This window comes from Schistocerca gregaria, chromosome 10 (genome assembly GCF_023897955.1).
Source record: "Schistocerca gregaria isolate iqSchGreg1 chromosome 10, iqSchGreg1.2, whole genome shotgun sequence".
Taxonomy (NCBI): domain Eukaryota; kingdom Metazoa; phylum Arthropoda; class Insecta; order Orthoptera; family Acrididae; genus Schistocerca; species Schistocerca gregaria.
Genome location: NC_064929.1, coordinates 67151226 through 67158231, shown reverse-complemented (window position 1 = coordinate 67158231; position 7006 = coordinate 67151226). Strand labels below are relative to the sequence as shown.

Here is a 7006-nt window from a genome sequence, read left to right as displayed (position 1 = left end):
TAATAACGTCATCACAGTCGGCGGCTAATGCCTTTGACGGAATTACGTCTGGCGCGCGCCTCTCTGTGGCTCTTTTTGATGGGCGCCCGTGTCGGCAGATATAATTTGGCGGTGATCTCTTTTATGCGGAAATACATACGTGCCCTTATTAACCCGCGTAGCAACTGTGTACACACACACACACACATACACACACACACACACACACACACACACACACACACACACACACACACGGATTACCACGTCGAATCCCCCCCCCCTCCCTCCTTCCCCATCCCCAACGCCCTCCAATCAGTTGCGACTATACGTTTTTTAATTTTATATCGCTTTGCGGTCAGTTCAGCGTGAGGAAAAAATTTTCGCTAATCGGTAATGGAAATAAAATATTTTCGGCCTGATGGCGTCCAAAATTAATCTATCCCCTTAAAACAAATTAAAAAAGTGAAGAATATCGTATAACCAGCCGTGCAGCCACCAGGATATGGTGTATAATGTTATACTTTAGCTGAGGCCTTCCAGATATTCTAACGTTCTCCCTGTGGCGCACCTTGTCGTAATTCTGAGATTTTACGTAGTTTTTACGGTTTCTTGCGTATAAGTAACGATAGTTAAATGTTCAAGGCACAATGGCTAATGTTATGTAAGAGCAACGGGAAACTACATTGTAGAGGCATAATGCAAACTACATCATAACATGACGAGAATGGATTTTTTACAAACGTTGTATAAGTGAAGAAACAATGCGGACTCTTTCATTAGCTTTCGCATCACATTTCTATGCTGCTGTTCATTGATCAATTAAAGTGCGTGTATGTTGAAAATGTAATCTGAAAGCAAAGTGTTATTCAAAGTCACGTGTGTTCTTTATGCAGACCTAGCTCCAACTCAACTTCAAAAAATTTCGAGGCAACTGGCATATGTTAAAGACGAGGTTTTTGTGGGAGAGTTTTGAGTCTGCTTGAACGAGACGTGAGAGGGATAGGAGCAGGAGAGGTACCACAGGACATTTTAATTTCCACTGTCTATACTTTTACAAATAAATTGATAAGCGTTCGTCAGCATGACCAGGAAGGATTCACGAATGACACTCATAGCACCGGACGTTCAAAAACATAACAAAATAATTTTTTTCTTGTGAAACCTCATTATTTTTCAGTTATAATTGGCTGCAATTGTTGCTATAGGTACACTTTTCTCCTTAAGTAAAAGAAAGTATACTGCGGAGCCATGGCTTAGCCACAGCCTAGGGGATGTTTCCAGAATGAGATTTTCACTCTGCAGCGGAGTGTGCGCTGATATGAAACTTCCTGGCAGATTAATACTGTGTGCACCGACCGAGAGTGCTAGTTCTGCAAGGTTCGCAGGAGAGCTTCTGTAAAGCTTGGAACGTAGGACACGAGATACTGGCAGAAGCAAAGCTGTGAGGACCGGGCGTGAGTCGTGCTTCGGTAGCTCAGATGGTAGAGCACTTGCCCGCGAAAGGCAAAGGCCCCGAGTTCGAATCTCGGTCGGTGCACACAGTTTTAATCTGCCAGGAAGTTTCATGTGGAACAACGTTTGTGAGATATGAAATAAAATTCAAAACGTTGAACAATACTGCTTTGGGTACTATGTATGTATGTATGTATTTATTGAACCGGAGAACTAGAAACGACGGAGAGGCTTCGTGCCCGCCATGGCCCTCAGTGGTACATAACCCCACAACAGGCTTCAGCAGTCCACCCACCCCACCGCCCCCCTACCCCAATTCCCCCCTCTTCCCCTCCCCCTACCCCAATTCCCGCCCCCTACCACCTTGAAAGTTGTTCTGTTTCACAGGCGCTCAAGTTCTTTGTACCAGACGTCAGTGCAAAGCATCGGCAAATATTCTGTCGTAGCAAAAGTTGTTCTCTATGACGTTTGATGCCAAGAATGAAATTCTGTTCCATAGTTTTCAGAATGCTGGCGCCCCCATTCCACTCAACTGCTCGATTTCGACCTGAGCCAGTAAGTGAAGCCAAATCATCAACTACAAACATGCCTCCTTGCCTTGTTGCAAAACAATAATATCTTATTACCTTCAACTCCAGGTAGTGTCTCCATCCAATAAGAGTCCTTTACCTTTCCTTTTCTGTTTTATTTATAAAAACAGGTCGCTGACAGTCCTTGCAGTTTTAAGACTCGCGATGTCACACCAGTTCCAAGGTTACGCTGTCTCCCTCCTCTCGAGAGGTAGCGGGTGGAAGAGACTGCGTGCCCCATCCAGCAACACCTCTCGAATGCACTTACCTGGTGTCGGTTGGAAATGGTTCCCCACCAAGCTGGCATCGTAGCTGGCTGTCTATGTCCCAAGTACACCGCACGGATCTCGTTACCCCTTAAAGGTAGACTTCCCCTTGCAACGCGTTCCCTTCTGACACTCCTGCACTGAACACAGCTCGCGTTCTAGGGGGCATGAGAATGCAGAACGCCTCTGGCGCTGGCCGTGAAGAATCCGGGCGGTAATTAACAGCGGTTGTAGGCGCTCCGACTCAACAGCCTGCAGAAGAAGCTGCGCGTAATCTGGTTAGCTGGTCGCATAAATCGCGGCCGTGTTCCGGCGACAGGCGTTTATCTCGCCACCAGCTAGCACTGTGCCGTCGCCATGGCTACCGACTAGCAGGCGCGCCTTTTTTCCCGTACGCCCCTCCCAGCGTTTGTTATCTGGCGCGGCGCGGTTTAATTAAGAGTATCAACAGATTCCGGAGCGAGGCACCCTCCGCCACCTTCCTCCAATCCCAAAGCGGCCCATTTCCGCCCCACGTGCTACCCTACCGCTCCCCACCCACAGCCCACCAAACAAAGCAATTACCTCAGAATTTGTGCCGGCTCTGGAGTATCTGGCGCTACCCACCCACACCCCCACCCTTATCGCACACAGGAGCACTTCTGAAGCCTGCCGGTGACTATCACGCCTACTTGCTCCAAGACGACCTCACCGCTTTCTCGCACCACAGTGAAATGCAAGGAGCTTGCTTGTATCTTCGATCAGCGGGAAATGCTTGCGAGTGAAACAAGCAGTATACAGGGTGAAAAGTATTTAAGCCGACAAACACTGGGAGGTTGTAGGGGACATCAAAACATTTTTCCGTAATGTCATTTTTTCCTATGAGGAGTATTTAAACCGGCAGAGGAAGATTTCTCTGGCGGGAAATTAATTAAACCAAGAAACACTTTTCCAGTTTTGTATAACCAAGAGACAACACATTAACACAACGGATCATGTTCTCTCTCACACGTGGAAAAAACCCCCAGGAGTATCCCGAATTGTTCCTGCTGCTGCTACTATCCGGGCAACCAGATCCTCTTCTGAAGCAACAGGAGTTGCGCAAACAAGGTTGCGCAATGAAGGTTGCGCAAACAAGGCTGCGCAAACAAGGTTGCGCAAACAAGGTTGCGCAAACAAGGTTGCGCAAACAAAGTTGCGTATCTCTCCCTACACAAAAAAGTCCAGAGGGGACATATCTGCGGATCGAGCAGGCCATGGTACAGGACCACCTCTGCCAATCCATGTTTCTGGGAGCCGTCGGTCCAGGAAACGACGCACAAGACGACTGAAATGTGCTGGCGCCCCATCATGTTGGAACCACATGCGTTGTCTTGTAGGGAGCGGGACGTCTTCCAGAAATTGTGGCAATGTTCTCCCAAGTAAATAGTAATAGTGCCTGCCGTTTAATGGCCTAGGTAGCAAGTACGGCCAAATTAAACATTCCCCAACAACACCGACCCACACATTAACGAAGAACCGCACTTGATGAGCACTAGTAACTGTGGCATGTGGGCTATCCTCACTCCAAACTTGCCAGTTGTGAATGTTGAAGACTCCATCACGCCCGAACGTTGCATCATTGGTAAACAACACAGAGGATGGAAATGGAGGATGCAACAATTCACACTGTTCCAGGTACCACTGCGAAAATTGTGCTCTTGGTGGATAGTCAACTGGTTCCAGGTTGTGGACACGCTCTAAGTGAAATGGACGTAACAATTGCTCTCGAAGGACTGTTCTTACATTCGCCTCATTCGTCCCCATGTTACGTGCAACTGCACGAGTGCTGATTGAAGGATCCCGCTCCACATGCTGCAAGACAGCTTCCTCAAATTGCAGCGTTCTTACCGTGTGACGGCGTCCCTGTCCAGGTAATTTGCTAAATGACCCGGTCTCACGCGCTCCATTAGTGAAGAGAGACAATGCCCTACTGCAGTTGCCTACCACTGAAGAGCGTAATACGCCCTCTAACAACTGAGCCGGCCGGCGTGGCCGTGCGGTTCGAGGCGCTTCAGTCTGGAACCGCGTGACCGCTACGGTAGCAGGTTCGAATCCTACCTCGGGCACAGATGTGTGTGATGTCCTTAGGTTAGTTAGGTTTAAGTAGTTCTAAGTTCTAGGGGACTGATGACCACAGCAGTTGAGTCCCATAGTGCTCAGAGCCATTTGAACCACTTTTTTATGTTAATAAACCAGATGACAGCAAAAAAAGAAACCTGTGGTTCAAATGGCTCTGAGCACTATGGGACTCAACTGCTGTGGTCATTAGTCCCCTAGAACTTAGAACTACTTAAACTTAACTAACCTAAGGACATCACACACATCCATGCCCGAGGCAGGATTCGAACCTGCCACCGTAGCAGTCGCACGGTTCCGGACTGCGCGCCTAGAACCGCGAGACTACCGCGGCCGGCCTATTAAAATAAAGGATACGGCTCTATTCCTAGCGTTCAGAGGATGTACCACACTTTATTATATATTATTATATACAGTCATATCTCCAACTATTTTACATTTCATATCAACACCTCTACCACGAACAAAGACAATATTATCATCATGAGAAAGTTTACAAGACCTACGGGTCCTGACACACAATGGTTTATCAATAAAGAAATTTGTCGATGTTTCTCCAACACCACGAACTTGAGACATAGTCACCATCAACGTCCGGTAATCGAGAACATCACGAAGAGGTATCTGCTCCAAAGACGTTGCAGTAGATTTAGTAGTAGTATCAATAGGAATTATTGCAACAGTCAATCAACACTGACCAACTGGATTATCAGTTACAGAAACAGTAAAATCAAATGGAGGATTAACTTAGGTCGGAGGAAAGTATGGTTCACTTACTGTATCTCGGTTTTGCCCTAAATGACCGCATGCGTGCAGCGCTTGCAGTAAGGCCCAGACATCACTTTTCCATTTCCTAGAGCTAAGGTTCACTCAGCGAGCCATGGAGAGAAGTATACTGGTAGCCAGCGTCAGAGATACGATTCGATCAGACAATATTAGAAGCAGAACAAAGGACATTCTTGAGCTAATGGAAACCTTAAAATGGCAAACATAATGGAGTGAGGTGATAAACGTCATCGGATACCTCCTAATGTCCGCCCCCGGTAGCTGACTGGTCAGCGCGACAGAATGTCAATCCTACAGGCCCGGGTTCGATTCCCGGCCGGATCAGAGGTTTTCTCCGCTCAGGAATTCGCTGTTGTCCTTATCATCATCATTTCATCTCCATCGACGCTCAAGTCGCCGAAGTGGGGTCAAATCGAGAGACTTTGACCCGGCGAACGATCACCCCGACTCCAGTTACACGACATAAATATATCTGCTAATATTTTGTCGGACCTACTTTTCTCGGGGCAGTACGGCAACTCTACGTGCCATGGTCTCAACAAAAACTGGTTCAAATGGCTCTAAGCACTATGTGACTTCACATCTGAGGTCATCAGTCCCCTAGACTTAGAACCAATTAAACCTAACTAACGTAAGGACATCACACACATCCATGCCCGAGGCAGGATTCGAACCTTCGACTGTAGCAGCAGCGCGGTTCCGGACTGAAGGGCGTAGAACCGCTCGGCCACAGCGGCCGGCGGGACTCAACAAGTCATTGGAAGTCCTCTTCACAAATATTGAGCCATACTTCTTCTATAGCCGTCTTTAACTGAGAAAGTGTCATCGATTCCGGATTTGGTTCACGAACTGACCCCTCGCCTATGTGTGATAAATGTTCCATGGGATTCATGTCCAGCGATGTGGGTGGCCAAATCACTCACTCAAATTATCCAAAATGTTCTGTAAACCAATCGTTAATAATTGACCCCTGCTGACATGATTGGCAAACGTGAAGTCCATCAATGGCTGCAGAACACAATAATTTACAGTCAATGATCGCTTCAGTGGCACCAGAGGGCCCAGTCCATTCAGTGTAAATACAGCCCACAACATTACAGAGCCTCCATCAACTTGCACAGAGCCTTGCTGTCGACTTGTGTCCGTGGCTGCACCGGACTCGAACCCTACCACCAGCTCTTACCAATTGAAATCGGAACTCTTCCAACCACGCACGGTTTTCCAGTCGTCTAGATACCAACCGATATGGTTACGAGCCCAGGAGAGGTGCTACAGGCGATGCGCTGTTAGCAAAGCCACTCGCGTCGGTTATCTACTGCCACAGCCCATTAACGACAAATTACGCTGCGCGCTCCTAACGGATACGTTCGTCGTGCGTTTCTGCCGTTATTTTGTGCAGTGTTGCTTGTCTGTTAGCACTGACAACGCTATGAAAGCGCCGCTGCGGTCGGTCGTTAAATGAAGTCCATCGGCCAGTGCGCTATCGCTAGTGAGAGGCAATGCCTGCAGTTTGGTATTCTCAGCATTCTCTTCACTCTGTGGTCGTCGTAATATTGAGTTCCATAACGATTTCCAAAGTGGTATGTCCCATTCACCTAGCTCCAGCTACCTTTATGTGTTCGAAGTCTATCAGTTCCTGTTGTGCTGCCAACACCACGTCGGAACCTTTTCCACGAGGATCATGTGAGTATAAATGACACCTCCGCCTATGTACTACCCTTTCACACGATGTGTACACGATACTACCGCCATCTGTATGTGTGTACATTCCCATCTCATTTGCCACATCAGTATAAAGTGTGTCATGGTAAAGAAAAGGCTCATGCGCATGAAACACGCAATCATAGGCCGTAA

The 7006-nt window shown here is 47.6% G+C and overlaps 1 non-coding gene across 1 annotated transcript; it reads left to right on the top strand.

Annotated features, from left to right (window-relative positions):
• Nucleotides 1-1445: 1445 nt before the first annotated feature.
• Trnas-cga (transfer RNA serine (anticodon CGA)) lies at nt 1446-1519 on the top strand. The gene has a single exon. It is a non-coding gene; the product is annotated as a tRNA-Ser (tRNA).
• The last annotated feature ends 5487 nt before the right edge of the window (nt 1520-7006 follow it).